This window comes from Anas acuta, chromosome 9, assembly GCF_963932015.1.
Source record: "Anas acuta chromosome 9, bAnaAcu1.1, whole genome shotgun sequence".
Taxonomy (NCBI): domain Eukaryota; kingdom Metazoa; phylum Chordata; class Aves; order Anseriformes; family Anatidae; genus Anas; species Anas acuta.
In genome coordinates, this window is record NC_088987.1 from 965,005 (window position 1) to 982,608 (window position 17,604).

General features: G+C 44.4%; 1 long non-coding RNA gene across 6 annotated transcripts in view; it reads left to right on the forward strand.

The window, feature by feature from the left end:
• Positions 1 to 16,092, forward strand: part of LOC137861451 (uncharacterized) — a 34,799-nt gene extending 18,707 nt beyond the window's left edge. For 4 of the 6 annotated variants that reach the window (XR_011099610.1, XR_011099608.1, XR_011099611.1 and 1 more), the window contains 6 exons: positions 117 to 410; positions 2,564 to 2,889; positions 10,028 to 10,127; positions 10,607 to 11,232; positions 14,195 to 14,316; positions 15,839 to 16,092. This is a non-coding gene — a long non-coding RNA (uncharacterized lncRNA). Of the gene's footprint in view, positions 1 to 116; positions 411 to 2,563; positions 2,890 to 10,027; positions 10,128 to 10,606; positions 11,233 to 14,194; positions 14,317 to 15,835 lie in introns of all 6 variants that reach the window. The other 2 variants (XR_011099613.1, XR_011099612.1) reach the window with 2 other exon arrangements.
• Positions 16,093 to 17,604: the final 1,512 nt, after the last annotated feature.

A 17,604-nucleotide genomic window follows, 5' to 3' on the forward strand; every position in this document is an offset into this window, starting at 1 on the left:
GAGCCTTTATGGTTTCTGGAAATTTCATTTTAAATGCTCATGGAAAGTTTACAACTTTTGAAAATAATGCCAATAAGTAATAGAACTGCTTGGTTTAAATTTTCCTGTTTTCTCAGGTTCATATTTATGTACTTAAGTCCTTGTGCCTCTGGTCCCTATGGATTTATCGGTCTAGTCCCCATTATGTATGCACCGGGTCCTGGTCATGGCAGCAGGGTGGCAGTGCCCGGTGAGCGCGGTGACTCGGGACATCCATCACGGCACGGGGTTGCTGTGAGGTGCTGAGCAGGTGCCTGGCCCGGACCTCATGATGGAAGAAGGGCTGTGAGCCGGGGTGATGAGGGACAGGATCCCAAGGCGCTGGCTGCTCCTCTCCACAGTGCATAACGCTGCTGTATGTCGAGAGCTTGGTGGGTACCAGAAATGCGAAAATGAGCTTAATGGGCTGGAGGACTGTGGGGTCCATTCTGTTTCCTCTTCAGTGTGTGGGGAGCCTCTGGCAAGTGTGGGACATTAATTTTCTGTGTATATATTATTCTTAATTGTACATTGCATCGTTGCCATATGGCCTGTATCTGGCACTTAGCTCTAGCAGCCAGCCTATCTCTCATGGTAAGCAGCAGGATGTAGATAGCACAACCTAAACCAGCTGGTCCCGAAGGTGTTAACTCCCTCCGTACTCAACTCGTGGTGCTTTCCTTATGAAAGGGTGTAATTAGTTTAAGGCTGGGGGTTCAAACCTTGAGCCTTGTTTCTGTACTTAAAGTTAATATGTTTCAGGAAGATCTGATTGCAGTCACACGGACATATGATTTCAGGAATGTTCCCTTGTTCAGGTTCATTGCAGGCTAAGTGTAACGCTTCGTGTTATCTGGAGCGACAGTTGGATGAGGGATCTGTCATCAGCTGAAATTAACCTGCACATGGCTCAGATGAAGATGAAGAGCATTTAAATAAGCCAGCTGGAAAGCATTTGCTGTTTCCTTTTATTCCCCCTCAAACACTGAAAATCCCATAATGTACATCTGTGTAGGTCTCACGGCGTTCCAAGTAGCGGGAGGCTGTGTGGCATTAGGGCAAACTAAGCCTTTTAGACAACCTTGATGTGTCAATAATCCACGCCATGAATTAAGGCTGAGAAGCGTCTCCTGCTCAGCCTCTCGGGCACTCTTGCCGACTCGGTGTGATTTGCTTGGGGTTAGCAGTGGCTTTATGAAAGAGAATTATAGGAAGTGAAATGCTTTTGTGAATAGAGCCTCCTGACCAGAGCTGGAGGAGGACTGTTGGGGATTAATCCAACCCTCCGGTCCCAGCCAGCATCTCTGGAACAGAAGTCATTCACGATTAGAAGCACACACAAAGATAGAACTAATGAATCCAGTTTATCTTGTGTGTTGGGCCAGAGCAGCTTTTCTCGTTTTGCATGCCCAAAGCCTTCCTTTGTACAGGGTGGGAACTTAGCTGAGGATGAATTTATTCAGATGTCACTGGAGTTTCAATGTTGTTGAGTATTAAATGAAGCCAGTCTATTCTGCACCACCCTATGCCAAAGCAGTTTAAATCAGAAAGCTAAAACAAAACTAGGTGGATATACGCTCTGCAGGCCCTAATCATTGAATCATAGCTGTCCTGGCTTTCTGATTCTGCAGGAATGCACCCCTATATTTCAGGGTAGTTTTGCTGACAGAACAAAGCTGGCCCCTCACAGCTCAGCTCCAGATGTCAGCCCGGTTCCTGGCACGCCTGCTGCACGAGACAGCCTTTAGTTACCACTTCATCTCTGAAGACCCCCTTCATGTGGAAGACATCTGCTTAGTCAGCGGCAAAGTTTTGGCCGTGTTTTGACATGAGAAAACTCTTTGTTTTCTTTAGAAGGGTCTGCAATTGCAGACTGCCTCCAACTGCTGATGACAAAAATATGACAAAAAAATCTTTTCCACTTCTCCATGGATGTAAATCATAACCTGTCTCTCCAAATGAGGGAGCAGGCACAGGCACAGCAGGCGCTGAACAGCTGCAATGCAAGGAGTGAATCTGCACTTTCATTAACTGAATGAGCAGTAAATGAATTTAAGTATCCAGAGCACTATTCACATTAGTCTTTGGAGGTTTGGAAATCCATATTGCTTTGTAATGATATGGGGAAAATAACTATACCAAAAGGATGCCTTTTTAGAGAAACGTACAATAAGCTGTAGCTAAAAATACATTTAACCTCAGCTAAAAATCAGTGTAGCATATCCCAGCTTAATCACTGAGAAAGGAAGGATAAGGTGTTCTTGATATGTCCAAAGAAAGCCTTGTACAGTTGGGTACGAGGGCACATTTTGGGAAATGTGTTCAGCAGTGACAAGGAAAGGGCACACACTGCTCTGGCTGATGGAGAGCAGGCCTAGATGGTTGCGATTAACATTCTAGTGCCACCAAAGAGGCTCAGCATGTCTGAGTAATTTACTGCAAATTGGCAGATGGCTGCAGTAAAAGGATTACCATGAATCAAGTTAGATGGCAAGTGTAACAAAGCAATAGCAAGTAAAAATAACATTACTGTTCTCATTCCTAGTTAAAATTAAATGAACCCCAGTAGATTCAAAGCATGTTGAATGACAGCAGCTTCCGATGCCAGCTGAGAGCCCACCCAGAGCTCCTCTGCATTTTGCACCCTGTCTTCCTCGTGCTGCTGTCCCCACTACTGGCCAAGGACTTTCTTCTTGCTGTGCTGCTCTGGCACCACCTCAGCTGCTGCCTGGTGACTGCTCCGGGCAGCACGACCCTTTGGGCACTCCAGGAGAATCATCCCGGCATCCTCTGTACTTTGTATCATCACCAAAAAGGCCCCTGAATCGAACACGTTCAAGCCTTCAGCCATTCCAGAGTCTCAAGCTCAAGGTATGTAGCATTTGGACTTAGCAACTGTTCATCTTTAATATAGGTGTTTGCTCTGGGACCTCTTCCCTCATTTCAGTGTCAGGGCACGTTGCACTTCCATTACCCAGCCATGGAAGAGCCCACTCCAGCTGGATGTGGGACAGCCCACCCAACCCCATGGCAGGTCAGCCTGCGGGCTAGCTGGGGGTGGAGAGGGCACACGGGTGCTCTTCCCATCTCCCCCAGCACCAGGGTGACCACCTGCAGTTGCTGAACCCTAAGGTTTCCATCACGCTTCCAGTCACGCTTGCGGGTGTTCCCGAGGACGTACCTTCCTTGTTGGGGAAGATAAGTTTAGTAGTTATAAATGAAAAGTGACTGGAAGATGATGAGTGCTTTGCTGGGGCTGCTGATTCCGGGTAATTAATCCTGTATGGCACCCCGTCTGACAGGGAGGTGCAGCTGACAGCCCGTGATGGACGAGCTGCGTGGCCGCCTTCGCGCTCGCCGCGGTTCAGCACGGAGACACCCTCTGCAGTCTCACACCACTGCGCGCTCCCGTGTCGCGCTGTGTTAATAACACGTCCCGTGTCCCGGGGGGACTGCATTGTTAATGGCTGTCTGATCTTCCTAATTAGCTTGACAGATTGAGAGGTCAGAGCCCTATTAGAAATCTTGTGCCAGGTTTGTTGCACGATGTTATTTTATTGCTTTATTTATCACATGCTGGTAATTCCTAACTGAAGTGTCAGATGTGTTCTGACTCAAAAACCTGGAAAGTAAATTTGGGATTCATTGATTGTTAGAGGTAACAAAATCACTTTATTTTTAGTCCGATTTTCCCCGATTTTCATTGTGTGTATTATAATTAAAGAAAATTTGAAATATCTTTTCCAGCTGAATAATATTTAATCTGGGATAATGTGTTTATAAAGACTGTTTACATTAAAAAGAAGTAAAAAGTACCAATAATTCAGTATAGATAGTGACGTGTGAGGAATCTATCATGTCATACTGCTAGTTTTACACTTTGTGGGAACTACAGCTTGTTGCCAGAAAAAATTAGGTCTTATGTATAATCAAATGCCTTACACATTTTAGCTGGGGACATTCATATGTAGCTGCAAGATAAAAATCTGCTGCAGGAAGCCAGTTAGTCACATCTAAAAGGAAAAGCTGGCATGAAGCCATTTGGGTTTACACTGATTTCCATTGATTTAATGTTTCGAAAGCGGTTGTGTGCTTTCTAAACAAGAAAAGCAGCTCGGTGAGGCACTAATCTCTTACGCTTTTCCAGCAGGAAGGAGAAGGGCAGCGTGGAAGGATGCAGGTTTATAAGAGCAGAAGGTTTGCTTGGCTCCCCCAGAGTGATCTGTGAATTTCACGTGAAAAAACAGACTTGGCACAAGGCCTGCCAGAGGACAGGCACTTCAGTTACTTCACTTTTCTGTTCTGTGGTGATTGTTACTCAGTTCAAATAATCAGCTAAGCACGGACAAAATTATGTGACACATAAGAAAACATCGCATCTAAATTTACAAAAGTAAAAAAAAAAAAAAAAAGAAAAAAAAAAGACATCTGAACCCCTCGAAAAACAAATTAGCTCAGAGTTAAGATTTCTTCTATTTTCAAATATAACCCATGGTATATTTGAGGTTGCTAAGAATGATGGGTCAGGAAGGAGTTCCTCCACCCTGCGCTGTTTTGCTGCTGCTTAGTGCAACTGTTGCTCAATAGAAATTGTTGCAATTTTACTGAAAAAAGTTAAGACTGCAGTGTAGTCACCATGAGCTCAGAGGACAGTGAACAGGTATATTAGTTAGACACAGCACTTGTCCTTAGTTAATAACTGCATCTTCATATTGCCTCTAGCCCTTTTCTTCATCCTTCCTCATACCTGCTTTTTTTTTTTTTCAAATTGTTCTACATTTTCTGATTCATCTGAAAATATTTTCTATTTAAATACATATAGTTTATGTATTCATTTTAATAGTGAACATTTTTCCTATTTAGAGGTAAACTTCAATTTCCGTTAAAGTATTTTATATCAGTTTGTCATAACACTATCATCATAATATACCTCTAACCATGGGTCTTAATCAAATGAAATTAGAAAATGACTGGTTGAGGATAAATTGCCACCAGTCATGGCGTAACAGCAACTATTAAAGCAGTCAGCTCCAGAATGAGCGAGTGTGAGCAGCAGTTAGTTGACTGAGCAACAAAAGCAATTAGGTTTTATTTCTGGGTTGTCCTGCGTGGCAAGGGCCAGCTTGCCCTGTCTTTACTCATACACAGCAAAAATGAATTCTTACTACAATAAGCTGATTAGTACCATAAAACTGATACCAGCTAATATAACTGTTTACACAGGTACTTTATCTGAAGAAGATGGCTCTCTTATCTATTTACAAATCAGTAATGAACCAGCTTTGAATTCTAGGGCTGTCCACAACTGTGCACGCAGGGCAGTTTGTGTGCATTGGCTTTAGCCAGCGCGTTTGCTGCTTGCCATGTTTGATGGACAGCAAAGTCAGCCAAAGTGTGGTGCATGAAGTGCCTTAAAGACATTGGGCACAAAAAGAGCACAGTGAGAGTTCAGGTTTGTTTGCAGAAATTGCTGCTTGTGTGGCTAACAGCATTTTTTGCACACTCCTCATGGACAAAACTGGCCCTTGCAGGCAGGTTGGCACGGCGCAGTTAGCTCACAGCTAACCGGGAGCAGCGAGCTGTAAGCAGGCGTGCACGGGGAGCCTGAATGAACAGTCAGGAGCACTGCTTTTGTGGCATTCAATAGGCTCCAAACTAATAATTTTGTTTTAATTGTTATGAGTCAGTTAGCTATTTTAGGTCTTGCCTGCACTAGAAGAAATCGTACTGGAATAGGTGGGAAAAAGAAGGCAAGCATCCTTGCAGAGGAAAGTGCACTCCTCGGAGAAAGATTCTCTGCTCTTAGTTTTCTCCCAGAGTTTTGTTTCGACTATTCAGTAGCTAGTTACTCTGATGGTTTGTATGTTAGTATGATGGGCTGATGTTTTGCTAAAGCAAACATAGCATTTTACTTTTTATTATTCCAGATTAGCCAAATGTTGGAAAACGGACTGAGCAGAAAGTATTGCAACAAAATGTTTTCAGCACGCAAATGTTTTTGAGGCAGTAAACTCCCATCTAACGCATGCTTAACGAAGTGAGCCCTCTGTGGGGGTTATTATGGCATGAGCAGAGGGGAATTAGTGGTGACTCAGTGCAGGGGGGAGAGGAAAAAAAAAAAAAGCTGGCTGTCACAAGTTCTTCATTATCCACTGACTGAAATGAATGCCAGTTACTGTAGTGCCACTTTGTGGTGAAACTGGGAACAAGATGAACATAAAACTGCAGATAAAGTTTCCAGAACGAGGAGCTGAGGTCCTGCCTTGTGGCCCACCCCACCCCAGCTTGGTGCCATTGGGCCACTCGGCTGAGCCCATGGGCCACCAGCCCTGCAGCAGGGAGGGACACAGCCTCTCGCTGGAAGCAGGCCACCTCCTTGGCCAAGGGGTGCTCTCCTGCACTGCTGACCCACAGCTGGTTCCACCCTTAAAGCTTCCGAGAGCAGGGAAATGTCCAGCCTCTTGAGCTCGAGTGTTTATCACAGAATGATCCAGGTTGGAAGTGACCTTCAGGATCATCAAGTGCAACCGCCATCTAACACTACAAGTCCGCCAAAAAGATGGGGCATATTTCATTCTCTCTCTCTCTTTTTTTTTTTTTTTTAATTGATTTTCTTTACTACCTCTTATTAAGTTTTTCTTTTCATAGTCCCTGCAGAGAAGTCCTGCCTTTCCCTTCTCACGCCCTTTCCAGGGAACGGCATGAGCTGTGCTGTGTTCAAGGCCTTCCATGTGATTAGTGGCAGAAGATTGCCCATTATACTGCCTTCTCCCTTCCAGGTTTTAAGCCAGAAAACGTGTCTCCTACATTTCCTAAGAGGATCCCCTCATTTCTTTTTGCCCTATTGATGAGCCAGGCTCTCATGCGCTGCAGCAGGGTGGGATGTAGTGAGGCCACAGAGCCATTTCAGAAGTCTTCTAAAACAATAAAAGGAAGAATTGCTTGCCAAGTCAAATTTTACAGTCTCTTTTCAACCTGCACAGGCTGACAGCAGAAGCAGCAACAGCTAGGGCTGGTGAGGGTGCACGTGATTAGGAATATCAAAGTATGTTAAAGAACAGCAATCATTATTTGAATTACTTAGCTATTCAGGAGTAATTCTCCATCCATGGCCAACCCCAGTGGAGTGTAAGTGCAGAAAACACAAACTAAATGAAGTGGAATCAATTTTCTCTATTTTTATAAATGAAAACTGTTTATGGTAGTAATTCCAGGTGCCCTGGTCTGTTGCTGTAAATGCAAATTAAAGGTGATTCACCACACCTCCCTTGCCACAAATTTCCCAGTTGCCTTATTTAACTCCTTACCCAAGGGCAATTAAATTAACACATGTAAGCTATTGCTCCCAGATGTGATGCATCTGAGGAGTCACTTTCCCTAGGAAATACAGGCTTATAGGGGCACGCTGGCAAGAGCATCCTTTGAGCTTGGCAGGGGGTGATGCACTGCAGTGAGCCCAGCTGGCTGTGACTGTCACCTGGGCAGGAACCCATGGGGACACAGGCACCCAGGGCAGCACCCAAGCTGTGGTTTGCTCACAAAATCACAGCACTTCAGTAGGAACAATGCAGGGAAGTGTCCATTGGCTGAGTGTGGCTGCTGCAACTGCTATTGCTTTTATTTTTAGTCTGATGTTGTGTCCAGTTTATTGTTTAAAAGCTCTCCTGTGGGGCCACGTTGTTTAAAAATACTTTCTAGCTATAGGATGTGAAAAAGGAAAGGAAAAGCTGGGATAAGGCTTATGTTAGCTTCTCATGTTCAAGTGGTTATAAGGAGCTGGTAAAAACAAGTCACTTGTTTTACTGAATTGTCCTTTGTACTCTACAAAAGGATGAGAAGCACGGTCAAGCTTTGGATTTCTTCTTTTGTCTGCCTGCTGGCATGAGCAGCTGAGCACATTCACCACAAATGCTGCAGAGCACAAGATCCCCACCTTCACCCCTTCCACAGCCAGTACAAGGCTGCTTGGATCAAGTCATCTGCTCAGAGAGGTGGGAGGAAGGCACACGAACAGCTTAGGAGCTGTGTTTTGCAGAAGTATCACCTCAAAGACATCATTACTTTGTTCTGAGGGAAGCAAGTAGTGCTGAAATGCTTGTTCCTCAATCAGACTGCCACAGGGAACTGGTAAGCCTTATTTCCCAGAAAACTGCAAAACAGAAACCACATCTAAAATGTATTTTAAGGCCTTTTCTTCCCTTCCTTCAAGAACTTCCTTCACACTCTACTCATGAACCAATTTCTTTATCCACACCTTCCTGGTGGAGGGAGCTGGGTTAGGATAACAGGCAGCAGCACCGTGTGCTCCCCCACTGCCTGGGGCGCTGACCATGGCTCTTAAAGCTTCTCCATCCAGTACAAGCTGACAGTCCCTTTGGGGCTCAAAATTCAGGGTTAAGGTCAGTGAAAACACCTGGAAGTGTGTCACTGATTACCTCTGTGACTGTTTTCGGGTGAGTGGAGAACAATTTTGGGGAGGGGCTGTACTCTCGGGGTGGCTGAGCTGTGAGTTGAGGTGTAGGGCTATTGCTAGGGAAGCTGGGAGCATCTCACAGGGGATCAAACCTCCTAATAAAAATCACTTTGTTATATACCTCATGAAAGCCTAAAGCTTGGTCGACGCAACTGTTAAATTGCGGTCTTCTCAGTTAATCTGAAGTAACTTCATTCCACGCTTATTAGCCATTTACCAAATGCCCAGATACTTTTTTTTCTTAGTTCCTTTCTCATGGCATTATTCTGCCTTCAGAGGTTTGTTTCGCACGCAAGCAAAATCTGCGTTTCAGAGTAGATACCGTGTGGGTGGTTCTTTATTACATTCTCTTCTTCCAAAAGCATTCAAATGTTGTTTTGGGTAGATTCAAGATGTCAGTAAGAAACGTTCAACACATTGCCCTGTTTGCATGCTTATCTATTGTGAGAAAACTAGATCTTTTCTGAGCCTTTTTTTCTTCTCTCCTGCTAAATGACAGATGACAGAAAGTCAACAGGTAGATACTTTGCAGTGTGATTGCCAAGGAGAAGTGGCCTAAATCAAGCCTTGATTGCTGGTAAATCTGGAACAAAGCGCTCAAGATTAATTGTCAAAAGACAACAACTCCCAGCCATAGCTGTTGAGGCTGTTCAAAGTGAGCTTTGCATTTTATTGCTTGCCAGAGGCTGTGGAAAAAATCTAGAGATACTGCTTACCCATAGTGGTCTTCTAGGCATATCAGATATTGGTCTGGTCTCGATGACTGCAATATCCAGTCATCAGCTTGGTGTCCCGGCAGGTGGGCAGGCACAAAAATGCCTGGGAGGAGCAAAGAATGGAGAGAGCAATGGCCTGCACCAGAGGAGCAGCAGGAGCCTGTCAGTTGGATGCAGTTGTGACTGAATTTTGTGGTGTCACAATTAGGGTTTTATCTTTAAAAATACAAGGATTACCCAGCTGTTATATGGTGCAGGAGTGACTGCTTGGGTCTTGGTCTTATAATTAAGCAGAAAGAAGAGCACAGAATTTGAGGAGAGCCCACATTTGTACCCCACACAGAAGTGTGCTCAGTCCTTAACTCTGGCAAACCTGGCAAACACGTAAAGAACTGAAAATTCCCTGCCTTTGGGTATTTCTGAATCCTGTATCCCAAGGGTCATTTGTGCAATTAATTGTTCCAGACAGACATCAATAGGAGATTTAGTTTTTTGTTTACCAGTGTTCTGTGCTACATAATACCCTAAGCAAACCCTGATCCAGTGTGAATTGCTGAGTTTCACTGAAGACAATGGTACAATAGGTATTTATATTACAAATGAGATTTTGTTGCTGTGATTGCCACTTCTTCAAATACCCATATAATCTTAGTGGGGGAAAAAAACAAACAAACAACAAAAAACAACAGTCCAGTAGAATGTGAATGTGTAATTTTCTAAGACAGATTGTACTCAGATGTCACCATAGTACTTAGAATTAAGAGTTATGTATTTTTGTTTCATTTTGCTGGTGATTTAATCTCCTCCTGTGCTTTTATAGCGCATCCTTGTAACTGAAAGCCAGGGATAAGAAGCTTGTGTTCTTGCAGAAGTCCCACGGCAGAACTGTGTTTCAGGACACCAAGATCTGGGAATACAAGGTAAGAGTAAAGGCTTGACACCATTCCATGTAGCTATCTCAGAGGAGAATGAGCTAGAATAAAGTGAAACATTTCTTTCCTAGATAGAATACAAGGGAATGTTAGTTTATATCTTGTGCTTTGATCAGATTTTGAAAAACACATCAGGAGCTTAATTCCAAATAAAGAATGAGAGATGTTCCAGACAAAGTTAATTTTTACTTCCGAGTTATTGTTTTGAGTGATGATAATAAACAACCTTCTGTTTTGACATTCTTTTGGCAATGTCACAGAATCAGAATATCTCTAATCTGCATTTTCCTTGAAGATTATGAAAATCTGATACCTTGGGTATATATAGAGTAAATCAACTCATTGCACTCATGTTTCAAGATCTAACTTTCATTCCAAGTTCATATTTCTATGTATATATTTCAAAAGATTATATGTGAAAATGGCTTTGGCACTAGGATTAGCAGGTTTTTAATTTGTTTTCACAGGTCTCCATACAAATGTGGCAGCAGGAATAAAAACTCAGGATGGAATACAAAATGAATGGAAGCAACCCCCAGGACAGGATGAAGCTGAACCCCAGCTTGCTCTCCCCTCACCGATACATTCCTGTCCCCACAAGATCAGAGTTCTTCACGGTCCGCAGGGTATTCATCTGCACAGACAGCTGAGATATTCAGTTACTCATTTACAGAACTGAAGTCTAGGGGCAGGCAGGAAACACAGAACTCAGCAGAGGCCCAAGGTTCTGTATGGACAAGTGGCAAGTTCCAGAGATAAACTGCACGAAGCACAATAATTCACGGGCATGCCCCATGCTCCTGTATTTATCTATGTTGTCAGTTTTGCTTTCTGGGTCCGTCCTCCTGTCTGTATCTTCTTGCAGTGTTTCCCTTACACAGCTGCAGAAGCGTATTTCTGCATTACACATCTGCCAGAGCTGACCAGTCCTTTGCCAATGTCCAAAGGTCATCAGTGAAGCTGACAAAAGGATCATTACTTCCTTGTTTGTGCCCAGCAGCTGGATATGAGCATTCAGCTTACAGACGGCCGTGAACCCTCCTTGCTGTCAGCCAAAAATTCTGCGAGAGTTGAGGAGTGACCCACAAGCCAGGTAACAGGTGCAGGAACTGCCACTGAGCTCCGAAGCTTCACAGAAATGATTAGTGCTGGGAATAGCAGATAATGACTTAGCCTCCGTTTACGTGCTGGTGGCTGGGCTGTGCCTGCGCACTTTGCCCCGGGGCAGAAGGTGCAGTTCGGCTCTTCTGTCCCGAGTGGGAGTGGGCAGGATCCTGGCACCTGGCGGCTGCCCGCTGCCCCGCTCCTCCTGCTCCCCGGGGCCTGTGAGCGTGGGCATGGCGCAGCTGGGCCTCGGGCCTCGGGTGTGCCTCCGGGAGGAGGAACGGGCTGCAGGGCAATGCCAAACTCCGTGTATGCAGCACCTGCTTCGTGCAGGGCGGGCGAGGAGCCCTGAGTCAGGCTGGTAGCTTGGCACGGCCACGCTTTGAGCAAGGGGTGTGTGTACATGGGGTGCTGCTGGAGCTCGGCCGCCCGGGCCTGCTCCCACAGCGCGGGGCTGGCTGCTTGCACTGCCGGCCTTGGGCCATGCGTGTGGAAGTGAGATGCAGCTGAGTCAGGGAGGAGAAAGAGCCAAAGGCTTTATGAGTGTGTTCTGAAGCAACAAATGCATTACCTGTGGTGCAGCATGTAGGCACTTCAAGTCCTGTTGTAGCCTTCACAGGACCTCAGAGAGAGCCTAGCAGCCGGTGCCTGCCCAAACACTTACTGTGCCTGACACTAAAACGGAACCGTATAACCTGTGTCCCATACCAGCAGGGAAGTGAATTAAAACTTCGGATAGCACACCAACCTCTCTTACTATCTACATGGACTCTACACGAGTGCTGGCTGTGGCTCACAGCTGTTTGAGTTGCAATCACAACATGAAATCAGTGCTGTAGCTACAGCTGCAGAAATTCCAGAAGTTCCTGCTCACGGTTGCCTGCAATGTAAATCAGGGCGTGAGCCCTCGGAAAATGCTGGTCTCTGTCTGCTTCATCTCAAAATGAGTGCTTACTTCTATTTAAAGACAATGTGTTTTACCCTGAGTTTATCACAAAAGGCTGGATAATTGGATGATACAAACTGGCATAGCTCCACGGATGCCAACTGGCATTTAACCCCATTTCTGCATTACTTGATGGCTGGAACCGCTGCTTTGGAGGGGCATCAGAGCACAGGGATAGCAAGGCATATGCAATGAGACATGTCATTACCTAGTGGTCAAACTACAGTACAGTATTTTAAGAAGTTTGCATTGTCCTAGCTCTTGAGTCCGGTGTGCTGGCACTAACGTGATGACTTACTGACTGTGTGTCACCTACCTGGAACTGAAACCTTTCTGTTTCCCAGAGGTACAATTGGTGGCACCTTTCCAAATATTTCCTGGCAAAATGTGTTTGTCAGTAAGCTGCACAATCAGTGCCTTGTCACAGTCTGCGTAGATCTCCAGATGTGTTGCTTATTTTCACATCCCACAGACACACACTGTAGTTTAACGGAGGAAGAACTGGATATATTTTTTTTAATCTGTCATCTCTTTATCACTAGCTCTTGGTAAATGACTAGAGAATTTATGCATTGCAGATGTAGCCCCTCGGCTCCAGCGAGAAGCTTATAAATAGCATAATGCAAAAACTGCAGCCTGGCGCCAGCGCCGTGAGCTGCAGAGCCATGTGCCCTTTTCATGGAGTCTGTAGCACAAACTCCTCTTGGCCTTCTAGCACATCGCTGGGCTCATAAATATTTCTGAGGTTAAAAATAAGATAAACAGCCCTGTCTAGTGGCAATTTCAATAACTACATCAGAAGGACATTACTTCTAAAAGAATTCAGCCCCATATGTGTTGAATCAAGTGAGTTTAAAAATAGATGGTTGGCTTGCTTTTCTACATGGTAAATGCTCCAAGTACTTCTCCAGAGACCCTGGATAAACATGTGAGGCCGTACTCTGCCATTAGCTTTCTCCTAAGAGATTAGCTGCCTTTATTTAATTTTCACCCAAACCAATACAACTCCCTGATGGCTTGCCACTTCTCAAGCTGTGGCTGGATCTAACGCCTCCCCTTGGACATCCTCAGTGCCAGAGGTCCAAAACCTGCCTCGGGCTCCCAAGTGGAAGCTGTCTTTGTGCTGGAAGCCGTGTGGGAGCAGACTTTGCATCACTCTGGGTTCTTGTGGGTCCCGTGGTGCTCCTGGAGGTAGGTTTTACCTGCAGAAAGGGGCAGGCTCTGCTGGGATCGCCGCCTGCGCAGCTCAGGTCCTGCAGCAGCCCCACTTCAGGGCTCTCTGCGGGCTGCTGCGTGCGCTGCTCCGCTGGGCCCAGCAGCACCCGGTTCTCAAGGTGAGCCTGGTGGGGACAGGGGCAATAGCGCGGACGGCCCAGCGAGGATGGGAAACCCAAGGGACTTTTTCATAATTTTAAAACACCATCACCCCATAAGGCAGGCTGGCCCAGAGCTGGTGGTTTGCAGGGTGGGTGCAGCAGCGAGCAGGGACCCAACTGCCTCCCAGCACTGGGGAAGGTGTTATCTCTGGTCTCTAGAGTTTAGCAGCCTGACACCCACCTACTTGGTCTTGCTTTTCTTGTTCTGTCACACTCAGGTGTGTGCTCATTGAGATAAAGAGATTTCTGAAACCCAGAGCCAGCCCACCCTCCTGCTGCACACCTACCCACTCATCATTACCTGTTTGATCTTGGAGAATGTTTCAAAGAATTCAAGAATTTTTTTTGTTTGTTTTTTAATTATATTGATTGTTAAAAAAAAAAAACAACTTTATAAAAAGGGAAAATAGGTGTGAAGGGAGCAGAATTAGTGAAATTATTGGTATTATAATTGATTTGTATACTGGTGTTTGTTATGTATGTGCATATGCATCCGTGCATTGTACAGCCTAGATCTGAGAGTCAGACTGCCTACATTAGTTGTGGTAAATCAAAATAAGTAAGCAGAAATAATAAAGAAGTTGCGTGAGGCAAAGACTCAGCACGCTATCCTTGTCTAATGATGTCAGATTGCAGAGGATCAAAGGTCGGAGCCTGAAGGAGTGAAGGTGACTTCACTAGGAGCTGCTCAGATGTCAGGTGAAGTGCACGCCCCACAAACACCGATAGCATGTTGGTGCTGCAGCCGGAGGTAAGAGCTGAAGATGCTTGTAGACTGCAAAACAAATGGCACCGTTTTTTTATATGTAAAACTCTCCTGAAACAAGAACTCTGCTTTTTCTAAGCAAGCAGTCTTTATTTCTTAATCTCAGGGCAAGCAGGTAGAAACAGAAATAAAGCTGTGGCTAGCTGGAAGAGTCATGTGCAGCAGAGCTTTAATGTGAAGTCTAAACTTGCATGTTTGTCTGAAGTCTCCAGTGAAGCCAACAGAATTTTATAAAAGGAATGCATTCTTGTTAAATCTGTCTCCTCCCTTGCAACACCTCCAGTCAGAGCCTGCAGCCTTGACTTGCTTTTTGCATAAGCAAAGGCTGAAGATAAGGAGAGAGAAGCAATAATAGAAACCTGCAGTTTGCAAAGTGCCCTGCCCAGAAAGAATTCAGGACTTTGATTCAACTGCTGTCTCTGGACTATTGCTTTATCTGAGTTCTGTGTAAGCGCTTTTCTTTGTGCCCCATCTCTTTGTTGCCTTTCTCTGCCATATACCAGACTGAATCCGGTGAATTAGGTTTTTCAGTTATTTTTGTCCGATGTTTTTTAAGCTGCAAGTCCTGGATCATGTCTCCTATTTCTCATTCTCCCCTTGAGCTGGGTTTTCTTTCTTACATCTCCTTTTATAAGTTCTGACTCAATTCACTCTCTTTGTGTGGTGTTGGCATCTCCCATCACGACTGCCTGCCAATTCCTTGCAAGCCCCGTGTCATCTCCTCCACGCACTGTGGTTCTTGGCTGCCTGCCGAGTCTCAGACTTCACACTTCAGGATTTCTAGGATCTGCCCTCTTGAGAATTTTTCCTTTTTTTTTTTTTTATTTTTTTTATTTCCTCTCCCTTTTAATATTTAAAATGGTTTCTCCTCTGGCCCTGAGTTGAACTCTCTCCAGGCACAAGGCAAATCAGACTGCTCTGTAGCCTGAGGTGGAGCACGCTGAGCTCAGTAGGGCAGCACAGAGGGCAGGTGCCGTGTGCTCCTGGGGTCATTTTCAACACATGAGGGTCTCTCAGCTGCTGCTCTGAACAGCAAGATCTGTGGGTAACCCAGCATGCAAAGTTTTAATATGCTCCAAAGATTGATAGATGCTAAAAATTCCACTTGGTGACAAACTGAGGGAAGGCAACAGTTGGCAGGAAGCATTATCCTGTCAGTTTTAACTTGTTCTTCCCATTTGCTGTAAAGGGTGTTTCCTACATACAATTGTGCAAAATTGAATAAGAAAAGCAAGCTAATTTGGAGGGGAGAACAAATTATTAAATGTGGTTGTATATAAACCAGCTTCTCTTACAAATTTGTTTCTAAGGCTTCCTCGAAGTTGCTTGCTCTTGAAATTGTGTTGCTGGTTTTGTGGCTCCATTTAGTACCAAACGGCTACTTTGCCTGCTTTTTTTATGAAACAAACTGTGTATGTCAAGCACATATAAAACAAACTTGCACATGTTAACGTTAAATGGTCACAATTGCTTTCTCATACTCTGTCTTGATCTCTGTGGGAAGCAGGCACACAAAGAGATGAAGACTGTGGATCTAGAGATACATACACACTTGCAGAAGAACTTGCTGGCCTGCACATGCATTGCTCCAGTCCTCATGAGAAGTCCCTATCTGACTTAGTAGCTGGACAAAAATGTGCTTGGTTCTTAACCTGTAGTATTAAGGCAGTAATTCCATAGCTCACGTTGCTCATTATAACTAATGTAATAATCACATAACAAAATATACAAATAGAGAATAAAACTCTCTTTTTATCCTTAGACTAGAATATTGTGTTCTTTATAAGCCATTTATACATTTGTATAAACATGCCATACAGATATTCATTAATGAATGTTCTTTGCAAATATAACCCCTTCTTTCTGCATGTAATAAGTCAGCCTTGACTTCTGGATAGTGTTTGCATAATTGGAATAACCTTATGTGCCAGACTCAGAAATTGCCTAAGTCAATGAGAAGCTGTAAGTCTTTCCACTAAGCTGAACAAGTTTAGGATCATTATTTATATTCATATTTAAATTCAGATCTTTCTGCCTTTGTTTTGCATAGCAATTTTATCATATTGATCACTTGTGACTGATCACATAACTCATACACTATTATTTCTTTCTCTTGATTTGATACCTATAAACTCTTTTGTAGTAATGCTACCCTCGTCAAATTTCCTGGGTGAGGATGCCTATATTCATATTTGTATACATGCATATAATATACATGTGCGGGGTGTATGTATATATTTAACAGCACAAACTCCATTCTACACACACAGTTCCTGTGTGGGCAGAAAGATTTAATTCCCAGACATTGGTGCCGGAGCAGGAGTAGCCTGGTGATTAGCAGTCCCACACTGGCTCCCTTCCTAGCCAACACACGCTGCCTTTCACACAGCTGTGTGCTCATCCTCGCGGGAACAGAGATGCCTGCAGTGACCGACTGTGCAGATCTCTCTGTTACTGATTCTCAAATGCTTTCTTTATAACTCAGTGTTCTTATAAATAACTGTTTATGCTTACTTTCATGAGCTGCAGTTGACAGCAGTGGGACTCCTATTTAATTACATTATGGTTCTTATTAATACCAGATGTGTTCATCACAGCTTGAAGGCTTGCAGTGACTACCAAAGGAACTATGCCTTAAGTGGAGTTTGACATGTAAATCTCAGAGTGCTGTTCTCCAGAGATCCATGTAAACCAACCAGCATTTGTTTGCTCCTTCAATTCTCGAATTAAAGGCACCCTAAGCTGTAAGTGTAACTGTCGCTTAACTGGGCTTGTGTCTAAAGCACTCTGCTAAGGCTGGTTGCTCTTTGCAGCAGTCACAGTGAACAGAGCAAGCTGAAATGTCCCAGAACCTCAGACTGAATGTTGCTGAAGGATAAATCTGATGGAGCAGCTGATTTTGTATCAGGGCCTCCCTGGGTGCGTTCTTCAAGAAGAGTCAGCAATGGGGCACCAGAGCAAGCAGTGAATGGTTGATTATACTGTGGTATGCAAAGTGAAGATCAGAAAAAAAAGGCTGTTCCTGCATGTGTTCTCAGTGGTAGGAATTAAGACAGAATATCAGGGAGGAATGCAAGACAGAAGGCTCTAGCAGATAAGGATGGTGTACAGTAGCAGCTTCTCAGGAGTCAAAGGCAATACGAGAAAGAGCAGCATCTGGATCTCAGGGTCAGTTGATATGTTTGCAGATAATACAGGTTGCTCGTTGACTCTGTTTAAACAAGTTTCTCTCTTACAAACTGATTTTTGCCAGTGATGTAATTGCTGGTTTAA